Source organism: Dama dama, chromosome 20, assembly GCF_033118175.1.
Source record: "Dama dama isolate Ldn47 chromosome 20, ASM3311817v1, whole genome shotgun sequence".
In the NCBI taxonomy this organism is placed as follows: domain Eukaryota; kingdom Metazoa; phylum Chordata; class Mammalia; order Artiodactyla; family Cervidae; genus Dama; species Dama dama.
Window position 1 is genome coordinate 97,633,848 of NC_083700.1, and position 11,258 is coordinate 97,645,105.

Here is an 11,258-nt window from a genome sequence, read left to right on the forward strand (position 1 = left end):
GATTCATATGCCTTAAGCCTAGGTAGTTAACAGTTGACAATTATCAATAGGTCTGTGGTCATACCCCAAAAAGCATAATAGAATTTATTAGTCTATTCAGTTACACAGATAATTAGGGTATTCTTTTAGGCAACAGAGAGTCTAGGTATGAGCCCTGGGGCTTTTCCATCCAGGGGGGCCTGGTTTTCTAGTTGGTATGTCGTTTCCATAGATACTGGGCATATAGCTCAAAGTCCACAGTCCGGCCCAAGATGGAGTCCTGCTTTCAAGATGGAGACTGTTCTGTCTGTTTCCTCCTTCAATAGTACCTAGTTCATGGGATTGTTATGATAAAAAGAAATAGTATATGGTATAGTATATGGATGAAGCACAAGCTGGAATCAAGATTGCTGGGAGAAATAGCAATAACCTCAGATATGCAGATAACACCACCCTTATGGCAGAAAGTGAAGAACTAAAGAGCCTCTTGATGAAAGAGGAGCGTGATAAAGTTGGCTTAAAGCTCAACATTCAGAAAACAAAGATCATGGCATCCAGTCCCATCACTTCATGGCAAATAGATGGAGAAACAGTGGCAGACTTTACTTTTTTGGGCTCCAAAATCACTGCAGATGGTGACTGCAGCCATGAAATGAAAAGACACTTCCTCCTTGGAAGGAAAGTTATGACCAACCTAGACGGCATATTAAAAAGCAGAGACATTACTTTGCCAACAAATTTCCATCTAGTCAAGGCTATGGTTTTTCCAGTAGTCATGTATGGATATGAGAGTGGGACTATAAAGAAAGCTGAGCACAGAAAAATTGATGCTTTTGAACTGTGGTGTTGGAGAAGACACTTGGAGAGTCCCTTGGACTGCAAGGAGATCCAATCAATCCATCCTAATGGAAATCAGTCCTGAATGTTCATTGGAAGGACTGATGCTGAAGCTGAAACTCCAATGCTTTGGTCACATGATGCGAAGAGCTGACTTATTTGAAAAGACACTGATGCTGGGAAAGACTGAAGGTGAGAGAAAGGTATGACAGAGGATAAGATGGTTGGATGGCATCACCGACTCAATAGACATGAGTTTGAGTAATACCTGAGAGTTGGTAATGGACAGGGAGGCCTGGCAGGCTGCAGTCCATGGGGTCACAAAGAGTTGGACATGATTGAGAGACTGAACTGAACTGAACTGATAGTGTATGGCAAGAGATGCCAATGTTAGCCTGTGAACTTGTGCCCAATTGTGGGGTGAAAGGGCTACTCCTTCCTAGGCCTGAGCACTGGGAAGGAACTGGGAGGGTTCTGGCTTTGGTTGTGGATACCGGGGGGGAAGGAACCATGGAACAGGGTTCTGAGAGGGTTGATACATAAAAGGTGATGTTCTGCCCCAGCCCTCATGATTAGGGCCCCAAGGGAGCAGCTTCCAGGTCTTTTGTCCAGGAGAAGGAATTTCCACTCAAAAGCCCAGGTATGGACAAAGGGAACAGAAAGAGGACCCCTGGCCCATCACTTTTGATCTGGGAGAGGGTAGATTTCTGGAGGCTAAGTGAGGGCTGTCTGAAACAAAAGGGTGACTTTAACTGTGGCACGCTGCCCTGCAAGGGCACTGTGCTTGACTCTGGCCAGGGCATAGACTGGACTCTAGAGACCAGCTGGGAGTAGAGAACTAGACTCTAATTCCTGTAGCCCTGCTGGCGTCTGGCTATGACCACAGTAGGACTCCTGTCCTCCTGGCATCAGGACCCTGCAGAAGTTTCCCAAGATAGGTCCTCGGAGCCTGGCAGGGATTGCACTCCTGCTCGGGCTACTGATACTGAGGGTGGAGACCTGGACAAATCGGCCTGTAGTACACGAGGGCGCGCGGTTCGAGAGGTGAGGTGGTGACGCCACGCCTAACACATCTGCCGTCGACAACGACAAGGTCAGAAGAGGTGAAGGCGGGGGCTGTGGAGGGCCAAGAGGTCGAATTCGTGGAGGGCTCAGTCTAGGCAGCCAGCTACCCAAGGCGCCCTCTGCCTAAGCGGAAATCCGGTTCCTCAGCAGCTTCCAGCTCTTTCCCCCACCGCTTCCCCTCCCACTTTCGCCTCTTCCCGTACAGAGCTCTCACCGCTCAAGCCCCACCCACCCCTCTCCTCCCTGCCCCGCCCCGCCCTTCCCCGACCCCGCCCCTCCCAAGCTCCGGACTTACTCGCTTCCTCAGAAACACACTCCCGGAAGGTCCCGCCTTTCTGGCGGCGCCTCTTCCGGGCCCCCACCCCTTCAAGGAGTCTCTCTCTGTAGCTCCCTCCTTTCTGGCTTTGCCCTTGCCTTTCTTCCACGTGATTGCGTTCTCCTTGAGTCCTTGACTTTTTATAAGGAGTGACCTGGAATACCTTAAAGAAGGTGACTTTGTGTGTGTGTGTGTGTGTGTGTGTGTGTGTGTGTGGTAAAATACACATATTTACCATGTTCCATTTTTAAGGTACAGTTCAGTGGTACTGAGTACATTCCTGTTGTGCAGCCAGCACGTCTTCCAAGTACAGAACCCTTCTTCCACAGCTGAACCGCTACACATTAGATAATTCTCCACTCGCCCCTCCCCCCAGCCGCTGGCAACCACTATTCTATTTTTCTGACTCTATTATAATTTTGACTATTCTAGGTACCTCAGGTAAATGAAATTGGGCACTGGGTGTTTGGTTCATTTCATTTAGCATGATGCCTGTTAAGTTTCATCCATGTTGTAACATGTCAGAATTCCGAGTTGGTGACTTTTTAATTAATTCTTGAAGGAAGTGTGGGGGCAAGAGGAACAAAGGTAAAGGCCCAGAGGCAGGAATGGGGCTGGTGTGCTGGAACAAAGGACCAGTGAAGCTGGAATAAGATAGGGAGGAGGGGTAGTAAGTGGCTTGTTGCCCGTTAGGACTTTGGCTTTTACTCTGAGTAAGATGAGCTTTCTTGGTGGCTCAGATGGTTAAGAATCTGCCTGCAATGTGGGAGACACAGGTTCGATCCCTGGGTAGGGAAGATGCCCTGAAGAAGGGAATGGCTACCCACTCTAGCTTTCTTGCCTGGAGAATCCCATGAACAGAGCGGAGCCTGGCGGGCTAAGGCCATGGGGTTGCAGACAGTCTGACAGGACTGAGTGACTAACACTTTCACTTAAAAAAAAAACTTTCACTTTCTAACAAGATAGGAAGCCACTGGAGGGTTTAAGATGAAGGCTGACAGATCAGACTGCATTTTCATTGAACCTAACAGGCTGCTGAGTTGATAATAGGCTGGAGGGGTGCCAGGGCAGAATGGGGAGGCCAGTGAAGAAACTATTGCTTCTAACATTGTCTGGAGGTCTAGGGAAAGCTTCCAGGGGAAGTTGAGACCAGAATTTTAAGTAGGAATTGACAAGGTGAGGGTTAACTTTATGTGTTGGAGATTGAGAGTGAAGTGCTCCAGGTGGAGGACACAGCTTATACAAGGGCCTGGGAGGTGAGAGCAAGTGTAGTTGATTGACAGTTGTTAGTACAGTTGACCCTTGAGCAACATGAGTTTGAACTTACATGCAGGTCCACTCATATGTAGGGTTTTCTTCAGTAAATACATACTGTTGTTGGTCAGTCCCTAAGTTCTGTCTGACTCTATGCAACCCCATAGACTATAAAACTCCAGTCTTCCCTGTCCTTCATCATCTCCCAGAGTATGCTCAAACTCATGTCCACTGAGTCAGTGATGCCATCTAACCATCTCATCCTGTGTCGTCCTCTTCTCCTGCCTTCAATCTTTCCTAGCTTCAGAGTCTTTTCCAGTGAGTCAGTTCTTAACATCAAGTGGCCAGAGTATTGGAACTTCAGCTTCAGCTTCCAATGAGTATTCAGGGTTGATTTCCTTGCTGTCCAAGGGACTCTCAGGAGTCTTTTCTGACACCACAGTTCAAAAGCATCAGTTCTTCGATGCTCAGTCTTCTTTATGGTCCAACTCTCACATCCATACATGACTACTGGAAAAATCATAGCTTTGAGTATATGAACCTTTGTCAGCAAAGTGATGTCTCTGCTTTTTAATACATTGTCTAGATTTGTCATAGCTTTCATCCAAGGAGCAAGCGTCTTAATTTCATGGCTGCAGTCACTGTCTGCCATGATTTTGGAGTCCAGGAAAGTAAAATCTGCCACTGTTTCCATTTTCCCCCCATCTGTTTGCCATGAAGTGGTGGGATCAGATGCCATGATCTTAGTTTTTTGAATGCTGAATTTTAAACCAGCTTTTGCACTCTTCTCTTTCACCTTCATCAAGAGGCTCTTTAGTTCCTCTTTACTTTCTGCCTTTAGGATGATATCATGTGCATATCTTAGGGTGATCTTGATTTCAGTGTGTGAGTCATTCAGCCCAGCATTTCCTATGAGGTACTCTGCATATAAGTTAAATATGTAGGGTGACATGATACAGTCTTGACATACCCGTTTTCCAATTTGGAACCAGTCTGTTGTTCATGTCCAGTTCTAACTTGCTTCTTGTCCTGCATACAGGTTTCTCAGGAGGGAGGTAAGGTGGTCTGTCTGGTATTCCCATCTCTTGAAGAATTTCCCACAGTTTGTTGTGATCCACTCAGTCAAAGGCTTCAGCATAGTCAGTGAAGCAGAAATAGATATTTTCTGGAATTCTCTTGCTTTTTCCATGATCCAACGGATGTTGGCAGTTTGATCTCTGGTTCCTCTGCCTTTTCTAAACTCAGCTTGTACATCTGGACGTTCTCAATTTATGTACTGTTTGAAACCTAGCTTGAAGGATTTTGAGCATTATCTTGCTAGCATGTGAAGTGAGCAGAACTGTGCAGTTTAAACATTCTTTGGCATTGCCTTTCTTTGGGATTGGAATGAACACTGACCTTTTCCAGTCCTCTGGCCACTGCTGAGTTTTCTAAATTTGCTGGCATATTGAGTGCAGCACTTTAACAGCATCATTGTTTAGGATTTGAAATAGCTCAACTGGAATTCCATCACCTCCACTAGCTTTCTTCATAGTGATACTTCCTAAGGTCCACTTGACTTCACACTCCAGGATATCTGGCTCTAGGTGAGTGATTATTACACCATCATGGTTAGATGAGTCATTAAGACTTTTTTTGGTAAAGTTCTGTGTATTCTTGCCACCTCTTTTAAATCTCTTCTGCTTCTGTTAGGTCTTTACCATTTCTTTCCTTTATTGTGCCCATCTTTGCATGAAATGTTTCCTTGGTATCTCTAATTTTCTTGAAGAGTTTTCTAGTCTTTCCCATTCTTTTGTTTTCCTCTATTTCTTTGCATTATTTACTTAAGAAGACTTTCTTATTTCTCCTTGTTATTCTTCGGAATTCTGCATTCAGTTGAGTATATCTTTTGCTCTCGCTTTCCTTTCCCTTTCTCTTCTCAGCTATTTGTAAGGCCTCCTGAGACAATCATTTTGCCTTCTTGCATTTCTTTTTCTTTGGGATGGTTTTGGCATCATACTATACATACTATATATAAATACATACTGTATAAGTACATCATCCATGGTATGTTGAATCTGAGGATGTGGAACAGCAGATATGGGGGGATGTGACTATAAAGTTATATGCAGATTTTACAGGGATTTCCAACTGTGCAGGGATTGTCACCCCAACCCTATCCTTTTCTTCACCACTTGTGTTGTTCATGCACGCATGCTAAGTCGATTCAGTTGTGTCCAACTCTGTGTGACCCTATGGACTATAGCCCACCAGGCTCTTCCGTCCATGGGATTCTCCAGGCAAGAATACTAGATTGGGTTGCCATGCCCTCCTCCAGGGGATCTTCCTGACCCAGGGATTGAACCCGCGACTCTTATGTCTCCTGAATTGTCAGGCAACTTCTTTACCACTAGTGCCACCTGGGAAGCCCTGTGTTGTTCAGGGGTCAATTAATTAAACCCCTAGATTGGGAGCTTCCTGGGAGGGTGGGAGTCGGGGAATGTGTTTTCATTTCCATAGCCCTAGGGCCAGGCTCTGAAGACCTGCTGATATCACCCTCTCCTCCCCTGTCATTGTGAAGGAAGAAAGAAGAAAACCACCTTGGTAAGACTAACCAGGGCACTGGATCCCACCAGCACTCACATCATCAGTGATACTGATGTGATACTGGCAATCCATTCCAGTATCCTTGCTTGGAGAATCCCATGGACAGAGGAGCCTGATGGGATACAGTCCATAGGGTCACACAGAGTCGGACACAACTGAAGCGACTTGGCATGCATGCATGAACAACACAGGTGGTGAAGAAAAGGATAGGGTTGGGGTGACAGTCCCTGCACAGTTGGAAATCCCTGTAAAGTCAGTGAACTTGCTTTACTGATTTCCCTCTCTCTCCTATATATCTTCTCTCTTTCCCTCTTTAGAGATCAATAGTTCTCTCTCATCTAGAATCTTCCATTCTGTAGTCAAGTGTATCATCTATTTTGCCACTGGTCCCCCTCTACTGGTCTGTCTCTCATCTTAAAAAAAAAGAAACAAAAAATCCAAACTGTTCCTTTCTCTTCTATCCTGCTTACTTCTACAACTATTTTTGTATAATTCTCCTCCCTTTCACAGCCAAACTTGTAAAAATAAGTTTTCTAAAAGTAAAGTTGACTTACAATGTTGTGCTAGTTTCAGGTGTATAGTAGGGTGATTCAGTTATATATATATATATATATTTTTTTTTTTTTTTCAGATTATTTTCCTTCTCCCCCCATCCCCTTTGCCTTTGGTAACTGTAAGTTTGTTTTCTATGTCTGTGAGTCTGTTTCTGTTTTGTAGTTTTCAAGATTTCACATATAAGTGATACATAATATCTGTCTTTCTCTTCTAACTTACTTCACCTTGTGTGATATTCTCTAGGTTCATTCATGTTGCTGCAAGTAGCAATATTTCATTCTTTTTATGGCTGACTAATATTCCATTGTGTATATATACATATACACATATATACACACACACCACATTAACAAATTTATTTGGCTGCAGAGGGTCTTAGTTATGGGACTCAGGACCTTCCTTGCATCATGAGGAATCGAACTCACAGCTTCTGTATTACAGGCGTGTTTTTTACCGCTGAGCCGCTGGGGAAGCCCTATTATGTTACAGTCCTGCTTAAAACCCTTCACTAAGTTCTGATTGCACTTAGGGTAAAGACCCCCCCCCCAAAAAAAAAACCCTGAAAGACAAAAATCCACTGGCTTTTTTTTTTTTTGCCCTATTAACCCTCCCAACTGCTGTTGTCATCACTGACTCCCTCCTTCATACTGTAATTAGCTTCTTGAATGTTTTGTGCTCATTCCCACTCAGAGTTTTTGTCTTTGCTATTTCTTCCTGCCTGGAATACTCTTTCCCTCCTGCCTTGACCTAGCAAATACCTCAATAGGTGGTGGTGGTGGTTTAGTCACTAAGTCATCTCCAACTCTTGCAACCCCGTGGACTGGAGCCCGTCAGGCTCCTCTGTCCATGGGGTTCTCCAGGCAAGAATACTGGAGTGGGTTGCCATTTCCTTCTCCAACCTCAGGTCTCAGCATAAATTTAACTTGTTTGAGGATATCTTCCAAGACCCCCAGGACTTATGCCTAGAGCCTAATACAAACAAGGGTTGGCACGTGATGAAAGCTCAATAATAAATATTTACTAAACTAACTAATTTCAAATACTAAAAGATGATGCTGTGAAAGTGCTGCGCTGCACTCAATATGCCAGAAAATTTGGAAAACTCAGCAGTGGCCACAGTACTGGAAAAGGTCCGTTTTCATTCCAGTCCCAAAGAAAGGCAATGCCAAAGAATGCTCAAACTACCGCACAATTGCACTAATCTCACACGCTAGTAAAGTAATGCTCAAAATTCTCCAACCCAGGCTTCAACAGTATGTGAACCGTGAACTTCCAGATGTTCAAGCTGGTTTTAGAAAAGGCAGAGGAACCAGAGATCAAATTGCCAACATTTGTTGGATCATCGAAAAAGCAAGAGAGTTCCAGAAAAACATCTGCTTTATTGACTATGACAAAAACCTTTGACTGTGTGTATCACAACAAACTGGAAAATTCTTCAAGAGATGGGGATACCAGACCACCTGACCTGCCTCCTGAGAAATCTATATGCAGGTCAGGAAGCAACAGTTAGAACTGGACATGGAACAACAGACTGGTTCCAAATTGGGAAAGGAGTATGTCAAGGCTGTATATTGTCACCCTACTTATTTAACTTCTATGCAGAGTAAATCATGAGAAATGCTGGACTGGATGAAGCACAAGATTGCCGGGAGAAATAATCAATAACTTCAGATATGCAGATGACACCACCCTTATGGCAGAAAGCGAAGAAGAATTAAAGAGCCTCTTGATGAAAGTGAAAAGAGAGTGAAAAAGTTCACTTAAAACCCAACATTCAGAAAACTAAGATCATGGCATCTGGCCCCATCACTTCATGGGAAATAGATGGGGAAACCATGGAAACAGTGACAGACTATTTTTTGGGGCCCCAAAATCACTGCAGATGGTGACTGCAGCCACGAAATTAAAAGACGCTTCCTCCTTGGAAGGAAAGTTATGACCAACCTAGACAGCATATTAAAAAGCAGAGACATTACTTTGTCAACAGATTTCCACCTAGTCAAAGCTATGGTTTTTCTGATAGTCATGTATGGATGTGAGAGTTGGACTATAAAGAAAGCTAAGCGCTGAAGAATTGATACTTTTGAACTGTGGTGTTGGAGAAGACTCTTGACAGTCCCTTGGACAGCAAGGAGATCCAAACAGTCCATCCTAAAGGAAATCAGTCCTGAATATTCATTGGAAAGATTGATGCTGAAACTCCAATACTTTGGCCACCTGATGTGAAGAGCTGACTCATTGGAAAAGACCCTGATGCTGGGAAAGATTGAAGGCAGGAGGAGAAGGGGGCGACAGAGGGATAAGATGGTTGGATGGCATCACCGACTCAATGGACATGAGTTTGAGTAAACTCCAGGAGTTAGTGATGGACAGGGAGGCCTGGTGTGCTGCAGTCCATGGGGTTGCAGAGTCAGACACGGCAAGCGACTGAATTGAACTGAACTGAAACGAACTAACCAACTAAGGCCTCAAGGGCCAGGTGGGTGGTTACCAGCCTACAGTTTTTCACACAGACTCTAGGTGTCGCCCTTGACTTCAGTTTAACTAGGCTGGGAACCTAGAAGGGTCGAGTTGATGCCCAGCCTGGCTCATCAGTCCAGCAAACTGGGAGTGGTTATGGGAATCCAGCTATTTTCCAGGTCTCACACCTTCTCCATCTGCTCTGGATCAACTGTCTTGATAGGGTGACCAATCAATCATACCAGGTTTCCCAAGGCTGAACTTCAGGCAACTCAGGACGATTGGTCACAAAACCGTGGACAGAGGGGCTGAAACCCCAACATATGTACTAGACTAAGGCCCAAGCCCAGCAGGAAAGGTACTGTAACCCAGCCAAGCTCCTTACAGCAGCATCACTAGTGGGCTGACTCTGTTGCCTGGTGGTTGTAAGCATTTAGAGAGAGAAAGTGTAGATACTTTAAATGAATGGAAAGAGACCAACTTATAGGGCTTCCCTGGTGATACAGTGGTAAAGATCTGCCTGCCAGTGGGGGAGACACAAATTCAACCCCTGATCAAGGAAGATCCCACATGCCATGGAGCAACTAAGCCCCTTTGCCACAACTATTGAGCCTGTGTTCTGGAGCCTGGGAGCCGCAACTACTGAAGCCAGTGCGCCCTAGAGCCCGTGCTTGGCAACAAGAGAAGCCACTGCGATGAGAAGCCTGCGCACTGTAACTATAGAATAGCCCCTGATCATCTCAACTAGAGAAAAGCCCGCACAGCCACAAAGACCCAGGACAGCCATAAATAAATAAAATCTTTTGAAAAATTAAAAAAAAAGAGACCAACTTATGTCTGACAATATCTACCATTTATTGAGTGCCACTGAGCATAACATACTGATATATACCTTTTCTAATCCTCACAGAAACCCTAAGAGTACAGAAGATTATTCTCCTTTCAGTGAATAGAAAACTGAGACTCAGAGAAGTCAAGTGACCAGCCCAGGTCACAGAGCTATTAAATAACATGGTGAAATTCAAACCCATGTCTGTCCAAGTTTAAAGCTCCTGTTATTTTCACTGAATCTTTAGCCTGGCCATTTCCTTCCTTCTCTGGTCACCATTTGAGAGCCCCAGGGGTGTGAGGAGGAGGCAAGAGGCAGGTGTGGGTGGAAGGGATTGAGGAAGAGGGTCTGTGATCAGAGACTGCGTAGGAGTGGGAGATCCACATAGCACTGACAGTTTGCCTGTCCACACAAGAGAAGTCTCTGCTGTCTTGGACTAGAGGTGGGCATAGCCTGTGGACTCTAGGGAGCCCCCTTCACAGGCTCTTCTCCTGACACCAGGCTGTATATTCAAGGCTGTATTTCCCAGAGTCCAGGGTAAACCCAACCACGTCTTCAGTTCAGTTCAGTTCAGTCGCTCAGTCGTGTCTGACTCTTTGCGACCCCATGAATCGCAGCACGCCAGGCCTACCTGTCCATCACAAACTCCTGGAGTTTACTGAAACTCATGCCCATCGAGTCGGTAATGCCATCCAGCCATCTCATCCTCTGTCGTCTCCTTCTCCTCCTGCCCCTAATCCCTCCCAGCATCAGGGTCTTTTCAAATGAGTCAGCTCTTCACATCAGGTGGCCAAAGTATTGGAGTTTCAGCTTCAGCATCAGTCCTTCCAGTGAACACCCAGGACTGATCTCCTTCAGGATGGACTGGTTGGATCTCCTTGCAGTCCAAGGGACTATCAAGAGTCTTCTCCAACACCACAGTTCAAAAGCATCAATTTTTCGGCCCTCAGCTTTCTTCACAGTCCAACTCTCACATCCATACATGATCACTGGGAAAACCATAGCCTTGACCAGACAGACCTTTGTTGGCAAAGTAATGTCTCTGCATTTTAATATGCTATCTAGGTTGGTCATAACTTTCCTTCCAAGGAGTAAGCATCTTTTAATTTCATGGCTGCAGTCACCATCTGCAGTGATTTTGGAGCTCAAAAAAAATAAAGTCTGACACTGTTTCCACTGTCTCCCCATCTATTTCCCATGAAGTGATGGGACCAGATGCCATGATCTTAGTTTTCTGAATGTTGAGCTTTAAGCCAACTTTTTCACTCTCCTCTTTCACTTTCATCAAGAGGCTTTTTAGTTCATCTTCACTTTCTGCCATAAGGGTGGTGTCATCTGCATATCTGAGGTTATTGATATTTCTCCCAGCAATCCTGG